Source organism: Panthera leo, chromosome D3 (assembly GCF_018350215.1).
Source record: "Panthera leo isolate Ple1 chromosome D3, P.leo_Ple1_pat1.1, whole genome shotgun sequence".
Lineage (NCBI taxonomy): Eukaryota > Metazoa > Chordata > Mammalia > Carnivora > Felidae > Panthera > Panthera leo.
The window spans coordinates 57,026,260-57,038,759 of record NC_056690.1 but is presented as its reverse complement, the minus strand read 5'-3'; the positions used below and the strand labels follow the sequence as shown (position 1 = coordinate 57,038,759).

Genomic DNA, 12,500 nt, shown 5'->3' with positions numbered 1-12,500 from the left:
TCCTCTAACAGGAACACAGTATTCTCAGGCACCTCGGATCACTAGCTTGGCATCATACTGACCCAACAGAGGTAGGAGAGATGGGCCCTTTCGACAGATCTATTCACTTAATTTGTAGCTGGAACTTCTGTCAGAAACACTAAAGACTTAAAAACATGATAGTTATCCTCTAACATAGTAAGGGAAGGCTAAATTATTGTATTTACTAGTTATATATTCCATTTACTCTATTTCTCAGAGCTATAATCAAACATATTCATTCGCTTATTAATTCATTCAATGCACACAAATTCGGTAAATATAGGGAATGTGTCAAATGTAGGGAATACAAAAATAGACAAAACGCACACTCCCTACCCTTACGAAATTTAGAGTTGGCTCCAGGAAAGCAAGCATTAATCAAACAGTCACATATACATAAAGTTTCAGTGGTGATAACTTTTTGAGGGGAGGTACACAGCAATATAAACAAATATCTGACTGTCAAAAAGGCTTCCCTGAGGAAGACATGACTTGAGATGAAAAATTTGAGGCGGTGAGTAGCAAGGGCTCTGTAGCAGAAAGGAGCCCAACACTGAAAGGTCAGGGGATCAAAGACAAAAGAAGAGGAAACCTGTGATTAAGATAAAGCTGGAAGCTGGATAAAAGTGGGCAGATTCAAGAGGTATTCAGGAACAAATTCAATGGGATTTAAGGATGAATTAGACAGGAGGAAATACTAGCTTATGCAACTGGATGCAGAATGGTGCCAGTCACAGAAACAGGGACCAACAAAAGAGGAAAAGAAGGAGAAGCAAGATGGGAAGAAACTTAAGTTTGACTTTGGACATGTTAAGTATGAGGTAACCCTGATACCTTCAAGAAGAGATATTAACCACAGCTAGGATACAAAAGTTCGAGGCTCAAAGGAGGTGTCTAAGGTAAAGATATACAGAGAGAAGCCTTTGATCTTATGCAACTTTGTTAGGGCAGACAGACTTTTAAAAAATTAAGATGAAAAATAATTTCTGTGGACTGTAATTTCCCTCCTAGAGTGGGGCTGGACTTAGTGACTTGCTTCTAACCAACAGAATATGGTGGAAGTAATGGTGTGTGGTTTCAAGGCTAGTCATAAAACACATTTCCTCCTACCTTTCTCTCAGATCACACTCTGGGAAAAGCCAGCACTAATGTCAGAAGGATACTCAAGCATCCATATAAAGAGGGTCACATAGAAAGAAACTGAAGCCTCCTACCAACAGACCCCCAGGCATCTATTACACCAGGCACGGAAGTGAACCCTTTGGAAGCAGTCCCAATTAGCCCTTCAGATGGCTGTAGCTCCTGCTGACATTGACTGCAACATCCAGAAAGATCCTGAGTCAACACCACCCTGCTAAGCTGCTCTTGCATTCCTGACCCAAAGCAAATACGATAAATGTCTGTTGTTTGGAGTCATTAACTTTGGAGATAATTCATTATTCATCAATTATAAGATTTCAACAACAAAATAGGCCTAGAAAGAAAATTCTTCAACCCATAGTAAACATATTTAATGACAGAACTTTTCAGGCATTTCTGTAACATGACTTACGCATCTTTACTTCAATTTGACACCATACTAGAATCTAAGCAATAAGACAAGAAAAGGAAAAAAGATGAGCAGGGGGGAGACAAAATTATCTGCAGACAGCATGATTTCTACACCAAAACTCTAAAAGAAATCAATAGATAAGCCATTAGAGCTAATCATGGTTTCATCAAGGTTGCTGAATACAAGATGAACATGTAACATCAATCAACTTCCTGTATAGTAATAACTAATTAAAATATGCAAAAGAAAACAAATTACATTCAAAATAGCTATAAAAACCCTAAGGTATTTGAGGATGAACTTAAAAAAATATGTGTAAGACATAAAAAAATGTGGCGCTTTATTGAGAGATATAAGAGAACACCTGACTAATGGATAGATATACTATGTTCAGTAAAGAAAAACAACAGTCTCTTCCTAAAATTAATCTATAAATTTAATATAATTCTAATCCAAACACAAAGTAAGCTGTTGGAGACTGGATTTATAACAAAACAGAAGAATCCAAAACCATGTGGTTCTCCAAAACAAACCTGTACACGTGTGGAAAACTGGACAGGTGCTACTACAAATCAGAGTAGAAAACTGGTACAGGGACAAATGGCCTTCCATATGGTAAAAAATAAATTTGGATCCTACCTTATACCAGTAACAAAAGTAAATCTGTGAATAGATAATAACTGAAGCCAAAGTTGTCAAAACAAAGAGCAGCTATTCTGGCCTATTACCTACTGCCTAAGGTAAGTATGGCCTCTGGTTCTTTAGTTTTTAATTTTATGGTTTCTGCTTCCTGGGAAGCAGTGTTTAGGCCAACATTTCTCCCACTGTCTTTGAGTTGTCAAGTGATTACTGACTAAAATTTGGCACTGAGAAGGCTCATTCACCAGACAAAAACGCAAACCAATTTTTAGGTATTAGCATACTCTCATTCTGAGTATTGAACAAAGACTAGTTAAGAACCAGTCTAAAAATTCTGTATAAAATGATGTCCACATTCCATACGAATTTGGATATTCTCTTTCTCTGTTTCCCAGGTGTTAACAAGTTTACAGGTTGGGGAACAAGTTTATCATTTGGGGTTCTCACGGTATAGACTCCTATAAAATTTACTAGTATCCTGAATGGAATCTCAGTTTCCAAGGCAATAAACTGACTTAACCTACAGCAATACCTTTAAAAGTTAGTATTTTTCCTAATTATAAAGTAATATATGCTCAATGCAAGGAATTTGGCAAACACAAAAAAGTAAAAGATACAAAACCACCTAAACACTACTAATCCCAGTTAAACAATACCACCAATGGGCCAAGTGTCCTCCCAGTCATTTGGAATATAGTAAATGTCTTAAAGCAAGTTCATAATGTCTATTTTGACTCAAACATTTTATTATCTTTAAATGTCCTTATTAGGGGGAAAAGAAAGAAATGGGTATGACTATAAAGGGGATAGCAAGAGAGATCTCTGTGGTAATGCTATATTTTGATTTTCAGTAATACACACAACAGACATTTCTAACCCCCCTCCCCACCCAACCACTGAATATCAAGTCCTAGGCAATAACAAATGTCTTGTCATTTCAAAATAGCCTTGATATTCACCAAGCTAGGTTGAATGCCACATACTGATTTACACTTAAAGAACAGACATAAAATAAATGCAAACTGAGAGGGCTTCCAGGTTCATGATTCTGACCCTTGCTCTCCTTGCCTTCCCCCAAAGGTTTCTTCTGGTAATAGACCCAGCCCCTTGGCCACAGTCAAATGATCTGGCCAGGCCAACCACAAGATCTCTTCCCTTGGCTTCTTAAGTCACAGAGCTTGAGGCTATGCATGTAGTTCTGCAGTCAACCACAATGCCCAACACATGGAGAAAGCCCACCTGTAGCCCAAGAGAATGAGCCCAAGCAGAGGCATACAGAACAAGAGGCAGAGGGTCCTGATGGAGACAAAGTCCCTGACTCTTCCTTGGCTTCTAGAAACATCAGCAATCCTTCTACTAATCACCTTTTCTGCTTAAGAGTTTGAAATCGGTTCCTGACACAACCAGAACACCTGGGATGTTGGCGGGGGGGGGGGGGGCCGGCGGGCGGTGTGGCGAGAGGAAATGACCTATAGGTGAAATCAAGCAGGTTCTGGCCCACTGATGAGGTTCCCTTCTGGTAGTTATAAATAACTGTACATTATGAGGCAAATTACACTATTTGAAAAGATACCTTTTAATGCTCCAAATCACAAAAACTTATCAAATATCAAAAGTATGTATAAAACACAGCACTGAAATAAAGTATCACAATACAACACAGATGTATACCCACCACCCAGTTTAAGAATAAGAACATAATCTGGGGAGCCTAGGTGGCTCAGTCAATTAAGTGTCATTCTCGATTTCAGCTCAAGTCGTATCTCACGGTTCGTGAGTTTGAGCCCCGCACTGGACTCTGCACTAACAGCTCAGAGCCTGCTTGGGATTCTGTCTCCCTCTCTCTCTGCCCCTTCTCCGCTCGTGTGTGCACACACACACACTCTGTCTCTCTCTCTCTCTCTCTCTCAAAAATAAAAACATTTAAAATGAGACTTTAAAAAGGAAGAAGGGCATAATCTTTAAAGTTCCCTCTCTAATACTATCTATTCCCCAGCTCCTCCAAGGCAACCTCTATTCCAAACTTACCATTCTCTCTTTTCCTGATAGTTTTACCTCGCAGGTATCCTTAGCAATGCCTTTTTACATTTATTTGTCTGTTTCTGAACTGCTTATACATGGAAAAATCTGAGACTTGCGTTTTTTTTTTTTAATACTGAGTTCTGAGACACATCCGTATGTTGCATATGATTACAGTCCATTCCACTACTGAACAGTACTCCACTGGCTTAGCATACCACGGCTTATCCATTCGATATTTAACGAACATGTGGTTCTTTCTAGGTTTCTATTATCAAAAACAGTACTGTTATGAACATTCCTAAACATGTTTCCTGGCGTGCACGCACACACACACAAACACACACACACACACACACACACACACACACACACGAGTATTTATTTAGGGCAGGGGGTCCTAAACCACTTCTGCAAAGAGTAAGGTGGTAAGCATTTTAGGCTTTACTAGACAGAAGATCTCTGGTGTAACCATTCAACTCTGGTGCCACACCACAAAAACAGCCATAATGATATATAAATAAGTAAGCATGATAGTATTCCAACAGAACTTTATTTATGGTGACTGAAATTTGAATTTTATATAATCTTCACATTACAAATTACACAATTTTTTTTCATCATTTAGAAATGTTAAAAACCATTTTTAACTCATGAGTTGTCACCAACCCCTGATCTAGAGTCCATACATAAGGGTATTAGGTCACAGGGTACGCATATTTTCAATATGACTAAATATGACCAATTTGTTTTCCCAGGTGGTTGAAGCAAAATAGTAAGCAAAATGAGAGCTCTGGATGTGTCATATCCCTGGCAACACTTACTGATGTCAGACTTTCTTATTTTTTGACAATCTGGTGCGTGTAGTTGGTATCTTAATGTAGTTGCATCTCCCCACGGTCTCTGCCATTACTGGTCATTCCATTTCCACTGGTCATTCCATTTCCTCTTCTCTAATGTGCCTACGAAGTCTAGTCCACTATTCCATTCAGTGGGTTGTTTTGTCTTTTTTTTTTTTTTTTAAAGTAGGCTCCATGCATAGCACAGAGCACAACGTGGGGCTCGAACTCACAATCTGGAGATCAAGACTTGAGCTGAGATAAAGAGTTGGGCACCCCTGGGTTGTTTTCTTTTTTCTGTTAGTCTGTAAAGATGTTTGTTGCAGTCTGGATTCTAATCTTGTGTCGATTACATGCACTGCAAGAATATTTTCCCAGTTTATACCTTATCTTCTTAATAAGAGGTGTCTTTTGTGGTTCACATTTTCTATGTCTTAAGAAATTCTTCTCTATCTAGAGATCATTAAAGATACTATTCTAACGTCTAAAAATTTTTAAGTTTTACCTTTCAGGTTTAAGTAAAGATTCAATGTCACTTTCTGCCATGTGGATAACCAACTGTCCCAGTACAATGTATGGAAAGTTCATCCCCTTACTAAAGGTGTGCAATGCAAACTTTGTCATAAACCTGATTTCCAGGTTTCTACGTTCTGTTCCACTGGTTCGTCTACCCCTACACCACATTGCTGTCTTACTTATTACAGCTTTATAATAATTCTTAATAGATGCTAAAGAAGCCTTCTCACCTTGTACCACTTCTTAAGGAGGGCCTTGGCTACCCTTGACCCACTGGCCTTCCTTAGCTATGACAACCATTTAACTCCCATGAATGAAAAAAAACATTCCACATACTGAAAAAAAAAATCTAGTAGTTAAAAGAATTTACATGTCTATGGTGGATCAATTCTACTGTTCTGAGAAAACAAATTAAAAATAATACAAGTCATAAAAACAGAACTACCCCACAACCCAGCAATTGTACTACTAGGTATTTATCCAAGGGATATAGGTGTGCTGTTTCAAAGGGGCACTGTTATAGCAGTGCTATCAACGATAGTCAAATCATGGAAAGAGCCCAAATGTCCGTTAACTGATGAATGGATAAACAAGATGTGGTGTATACATACAATGGAGTGTTACTCAGCAATCAAAAAGAATGAAATCTCATCATTTGCAACAACGTGGATAGAACGAGAGTACTATGCTAAGCGAAATAAGTCAGAGAAACACAATCATATGATGTCACTCATATGAGGAATTAAAGATACAAAACAGATGAACATAAGGGAAGGGAAGCAAAAATAATATAACAACAGGGAAGAGGACAAAACATAGGAGACTCTTAAACACAGAGAACAAACTGAGGGTTGCTGGAAGGGCTGTGGGTGGAAGGATGGGCTAAATGGGTAAAGGGCATTAAGGAAGACACTTGTTGGGATAGACACTGGGTGTTATACGTAAGGGACGAATCACTGGAATCTACTGAAAACATTATGGCACTATACACTAACTAACTTGGATATAATTTTTAAAAATGATAGTAAATAAATAATGATACAAGTCATAAAAAAGAAGTTGGTGATAAGGAGTTCAACTTAAGAGCCATTTAAAATAAAAATTTCAGGGGCGCCTGGGTGGCTCAGTCAGTTCAGCGTCCAACTTTGGCTCAGGTCATGACCTCACGGTTTGTGAGTTCGAGCCCCGCATCGGGCTCTGTGCTGACAGCTCGGAGCCTGGAGCCTGCTTCGGATTCTGTGTCTCCTCCTCTCTCTGCCCCTCCCATGCCCACGCTGTGTCTCTCTGTGTCTCTCAATAATAAATAAACATTAAAAAAAGAAGAAAAAAAGAAAAGAAAAACCCAAAAATGTCTTATAAAATGACATCATTATTAAAATAAATGTATAGCATCCAACTTTTATGTCTACTATACTGTTGTTCCTTAAAAAAAAAAAAAAGTTTCGGTATTTTAGAGTCAATTCTATACTCTCTGATACTTACTGAGTCTTGGCCAACCATGTTCTTGACACCGTGTCAGGTACTGCAGATGGTACTAGCCTGAAACAAATCACACCCTGGAAACTTATGCTGTCAAACACCAATCTAAGAGACACGCCATTCACATCACAAAAGACAAACATCAACTCAGGAAACCTGACAGGAAAAAGACAGACAGATAGGGAAGTTTCTGAACAGGTTTTATCAGAAGGCAGTGCAAGATACTAAACTTTTCTGCAACAAGGTTTTCTTTAATTTTGTTTCTGTAGTTGTTTTGTTTCTGTCTTTCCTTTACCTAAAACCGTTTAATGGCTTCTTACTTTTCTTACTGTTACTGCAGGACTCATACCTGCAAGTTGTCACTAAAGAAATTCCATGGTCAAATAAGTTAGGAAAATGTTATATACTCTATACGCCCTGGGAGATTCATACTGTCTACTACTGACTGCCCTAAAGGTTCTATGAAGTTCTGCAATAAAGAAACCTATTTCATTTAGTTAACTCAGAACCTCTCACTTTCAAGCATGGAACTTTTCCCATCCATTTTGTCTTTTTTGCATAACACAAAACAGGTTTCAAATAGCAACAGATTAAGTAACGGATTGGTTTCAAATCCTGCAATCAGCCAGTTTTTAAAGTATGGATTATTCTTTTCCAGCAAAAATGGTTTTTCTGTGCACCTGCAAATTCCATTAAAGAGACCTTACCATGTTCACAAGGAAGATCTTCATAAAGCAAAGGTTAATTTTGTAATATCTAAATTGAACTGTTTAAAGTTCATATTTCTGTACCATCTTTTTTTTAAAATAAATGTTCATTTATTTTTGAGAGAGCGTAAGCAGGGGAGGGGCAAAGAGAGAGGGGGACAGATATCTGAAGAGGGCTTGGCACCGATGATAGGGAGCCCGACGTGGGGCTTCAACTCACGACCCATGAACTGAAGTTGGATGCTAAATTGACTGAGTGCCCAGACACCCTTCTGTACTATTATTTAATATAACATATATGGCACAAATAGTTGTAAACAAAAATGGTAAATCCAGAAGTCACCATTACTATAAATCCTTAAAAGAAAAGAATCTAGAAGAAATGAAAAGAATTCTAAAGAAGTGAAATTTAGCAACTATTTACTATCAATTGTTTTTTCTAAGTTTAGAATATCATGTACTGAAGAATATATCAGCATTTAAACGGTACATTCAACAAATGCAACATTATTTCACATAGGATACTGTGAGGAAAGAGTTAACATAGCAGGTCTGTTTCACTCAGTCCATGCTAATCTCTGGGGCATTCCTGGAGCCATGGCAATGACCCCTGGCCAAACTCTGAGAACTAAACTCCTGGAATGTTCACAGTCACTGGGTAAGGATGTTAAAGGCAATGGGTCAGGATGTATCAGGCTGTCAGCATTGTTTAAAGTAATCACCAAGATTTATGATGTGCACCTGGTGTCTGGTCGGGTCCTAAATTTTAGTTACCAGGGCTGGCCACAGAAAGTCATGTCCTTGGGATCCTCACAGAGGAAAGACATGGACATTTGTGCCTGATCTTCCTGGCATTCACCTGTATGTATCTTTTTCCTGCTGTTCCTGTACTGTATCCTTTGCTATAATAAACCTTAGCCATGAGGACAACGTTACATTGGGGGAGTCCTTCTAGCAAACCAAACTAATGGGCAGTCATTCGTGGGACACCCACACACACACACCCAAAACAAACACCATTAAAGCATTTGTTTTGCCATAATACCCACTTCTCTCATTATTTTTCAGAAGCTAAATGATCATAATCACAATCTACTTAAATGAATAAATCAATGTACAGGAGAAAAGTTAACAAAGCAGGCGTAAGATTCTTATCCTTAGAAAGGCTGGCTTGCAAAGTTGGCCCTTGGTTGGTAACTGGGAATTTGAATGACAAACAGTTCCCTATACTGTTAAAACACTTAGCTCAAGTGATAAGTGTCTAACTGTGTCTGTTTGTACAAACAATATGGTTTGTGCAAAACACCTGATTTTCTTCTGGGAGACTGAAATTTTGGTACATGCTAGGCAGAGGGTGCCTCCATGACCAGCCCAGAATAAATAGAGTGACATTGAGTCTAATGAGTTTCCCCAACTGGTAACACTTCACATATGTTGTCACAATTTATTACTGGAGCACAGCTTATGTGACTCCACTGGGAGAGGGTCTTGAAGGCTTGTGCCTTGTTTCCTCCAGACTTCACCCTATGTACTTTTTCCCTTTGCCAATACTGCTCTGTATCCTTTCACTGTAATGTTAGCTGTTATTATAACTATATGCTGAATCCTATGAGTCCTCCTAGCCAATCACTAAACCTGGGGAAGGCCTTGGGAACCCGCAACACAATCAGCATATGAAAAAAGAAGTTTAGTGTCTATTAGGCCAAATGCTAAAATTCAAATTTGGGTTCAAATTTCAATTCCAACACTTACTAGTTAAACAATCCTAGCAGGGGCTCCTGGGTGGATCTGTCATTTAAGTGGCCAACTGGTGATTTTGCCTCTAGTCATGATCTCAGGGTTCCTGAGTTCGAGCCCCACATCAGGCCCCTCCCCTGCTCATGCTCACTCTCTCTCTCCCTCTCAATAAATAAATAAATGAATAAATAAGCAAATAAATAAAACAAACAATCCTAGCAGTGTTATTCTTTATTTGCATAAACCAGGAGCTCTTTATTCCTCTGAGAAAAACATGCCCACCTTATAATTCGATTTCACTAAATTAAATGGGGTCATGTACAACACTTAAATATTATAGTACACACTTGGTAAATATTGAATAGTATTTTCTAGAGGCACCTTCTTAAATAAAACAAAAAATCAGGAAGCTTTTATATTTGTACTGATATAATGATTATTCAAATGGCTACAGTACTGCAAAGCTCAGAGATAAACTTTAACCCTGAATCTTTTTTTGTTTATTTATTTTGAGAGAGCACAGGTGCACGCCTCGTGAGTGTTATGTGACTGGGGAGGGGCAGAGAGAAAGGGGGAGAGAGAGAATCCCAAGCAGACTCTGCACTCTCAGTGCAGAGCCTGATGCGGGGCTTAAACCCACGACCCACAAGATCATGACCTGAGCTGAAATCAAGAGTCTCATGCTTACCCGACTGAACAACCTAAGCACTCTCAACACTGAATCTTCAACACTGATTCTATGAGTGATTTCCAGCCCACTTGACACGATTATTGGGTGAGCTCAAGCAGGTTAAACCTAAATAATAAGAACCTTTTTATTTCCAAACGTTACGTTCATCTAGTCTTCAAAATGACCTCCCTAATGAAATATGAATGCACTAATTAGTACCAGGACTATGCTTGATGGTTACATTTCTGAAATAACTAAACTTGGATTTTAGTACAAACCATTAACTTATGTATATATGAGGCATAAAGTCCAATCAACATAAGTGTGAAACCTACATAGCTGTAAAAGCAAACCCCAAGGTAAGGGAAGTGAAACCCTGAAGTCATTCACTCCCAGCTATCAACTTACCCCAAAGTGGTTTTTCAAATGAATTCATATCCCAAATCCACATGTCCCACATGTCCTGTTGAAAAATAAATTTCCTAAAATCAGATTATTACAGAATAACTCTATCCTCCCCCCTTATTACTTCAGCCATGCTATTCCACTGACTTTAGGTCAGCCGCATCTGAGGGCAAAAACCATGTCTTATTCAGCTACTTCCCCAATGCTGAGCACAGGCACATAATCGGTATTTCTCCAAACCTTGCACATAGTAGGTATTTAGTTAATGTCTAGTGCATGAGTGAGTCAATGAATAAAATATCACTGAGATCCAACCTCAAGCTCAGTGGAAAGACTATAAAAGAGTCATTCCTCCTCTTAGAAATCTAACAGGATATTAACTTTCCAGGTGGGCAGTCCAAAGACAAATAGCACCTGGAGCAGGTCCTGTTTATTCCTCATCCCACCCCAACCCACCATGTTTTTCACTGCATTAGACTACCAACTGAATTCAACTGATCATTCTCTGCGAGACTACCTATTCTTGTATTTTCGTTTCATTCAAGCCAGCTATGGCTGTTCTATTCCTCTTGCTGGTGCAAGTGACCAAATCTCAACCAACAGCACCTGAGAGGAAATCTGTTGGGTGCATTCAGGAAAAGTTATCCTCTCTCAAAGATGTTGAAGGAGAAACTATACTTTTCTACCTTTGGATATTGTGTGTATAGTATATTTAGAAGTGTATTTATAGCAGCCATCTTGACTCATGAGGGAAGCCAACATCAACATGTTTAGGGTGACAAAGTTAAAATACGGAAAGCACATAGGAACCTGACAATATCACAGAGCGACTGAACAGACCAACCCTGAAATCTATGTCTGGACTTACTGTTACCCGAGATGATAAAACCCTCATTGTTTAACCGGATACTCTGCTACTACAGTTGAAAGCATCCCAATACACCACGCCGCAACCTACAGTTATTGATTTACACAGGTATGTATGCTATGAAGAAAAAAACAAGATGCGAATCAGTGAAGGGTCCAAATTAAGGAGTCTACTTTTACAGGAGACTGCAAAGAAGCAGAATTTTAGCATAAATTTAACAGCTACAAAACAGAACTTGGTGTATAACATGCCCATCTTAGACACAGCATTATTTAATCTACCACAGACTCACATATCCCTAATTTATTCAAACTTTAATAAATATCAAATATGTGCAAGGCACATAAGTAGTCTGATGCATATGAATATGAAAAAGGCTCAGTGCCTGTCCTCAATGAGCTTGCAGTTCACGGGGGAGAGAGAACAAGGTAAGTCTGCGTGGCGCTTCACGGTTTATAAAATGCTTTTACATATTTGCAACAGGTCCCACGTCACAAGGGGCTGTAGTGCACAAAGGAGAGAAACTGGTGGGGGAGAATGATGGAGGAACCAGTTTGAGTTAGGAAAGGGAAAAAGGATATTTCAAGGAGACAAAACGGTCTGAGCTAAAATAAGAGAGGCAGGAAAATGCAGGGGATGTCTAGGGGACAGCAAAGAAAAACTGGAAGACATGGCTGAAAGAGTATGTTCAGAACAAGAAAAATCTTGATTGGCAAGCTAAGGAGTTCGAAGAGCAATGTTGACCATAGTGTTCCCATGTTTTTATCCCTTTTATACAAATGCCAAGTCATTACCTCAGAACACTGCAGTTTCAGAAAATGTACACCTTTCCTCCAACCATGAACTCAAGACACTAGGAAATAGAACACGGCCACCATCAACAACGACAAACCCCTCAGATAGTGGGAAGTAGTTTTTGGGAAGGATCCGGCAGGAACTTCCTCAAGGCCAGGGGCTCATCCTATTTTCTGGCTATGAAGTCCCCAAACTCTCCAAAGGTGTTTGTATTTCTGCCCAAACACCAACCATAGCCCTGGGCTCCATAATC

General features: G+C 39.0%; 1 protein-coding gene across 1 annotated transcript in view; it reads right to left on the bottom strand.

Moving 5' to 3' along the window:
- The window catches only part of GALNT1 (polypeptide N-acetylgalactosaminyltransferase 1), an 80,520-nt gene extending 68,262 nt beyond the window's left edge, over window positions 1-12,258 (bottom strand). Inside the window, exons 1-2 of the mRNA XM_042911340.1 lie at window positions 11,453-12,258; window positions 10,588-10,642 (exon numbers count right to left, since the gene is read on the bottom strand). The gene's annotated coding sequence lies outside the window, so the exon portion shown is untranslated. The remainder of the gene's footprint in view (window positions 1-10,587; window positions 10,643-11,452) is intronic.
- Window positions 12,259-12,500: the final 242 nt, after the last annotated feature.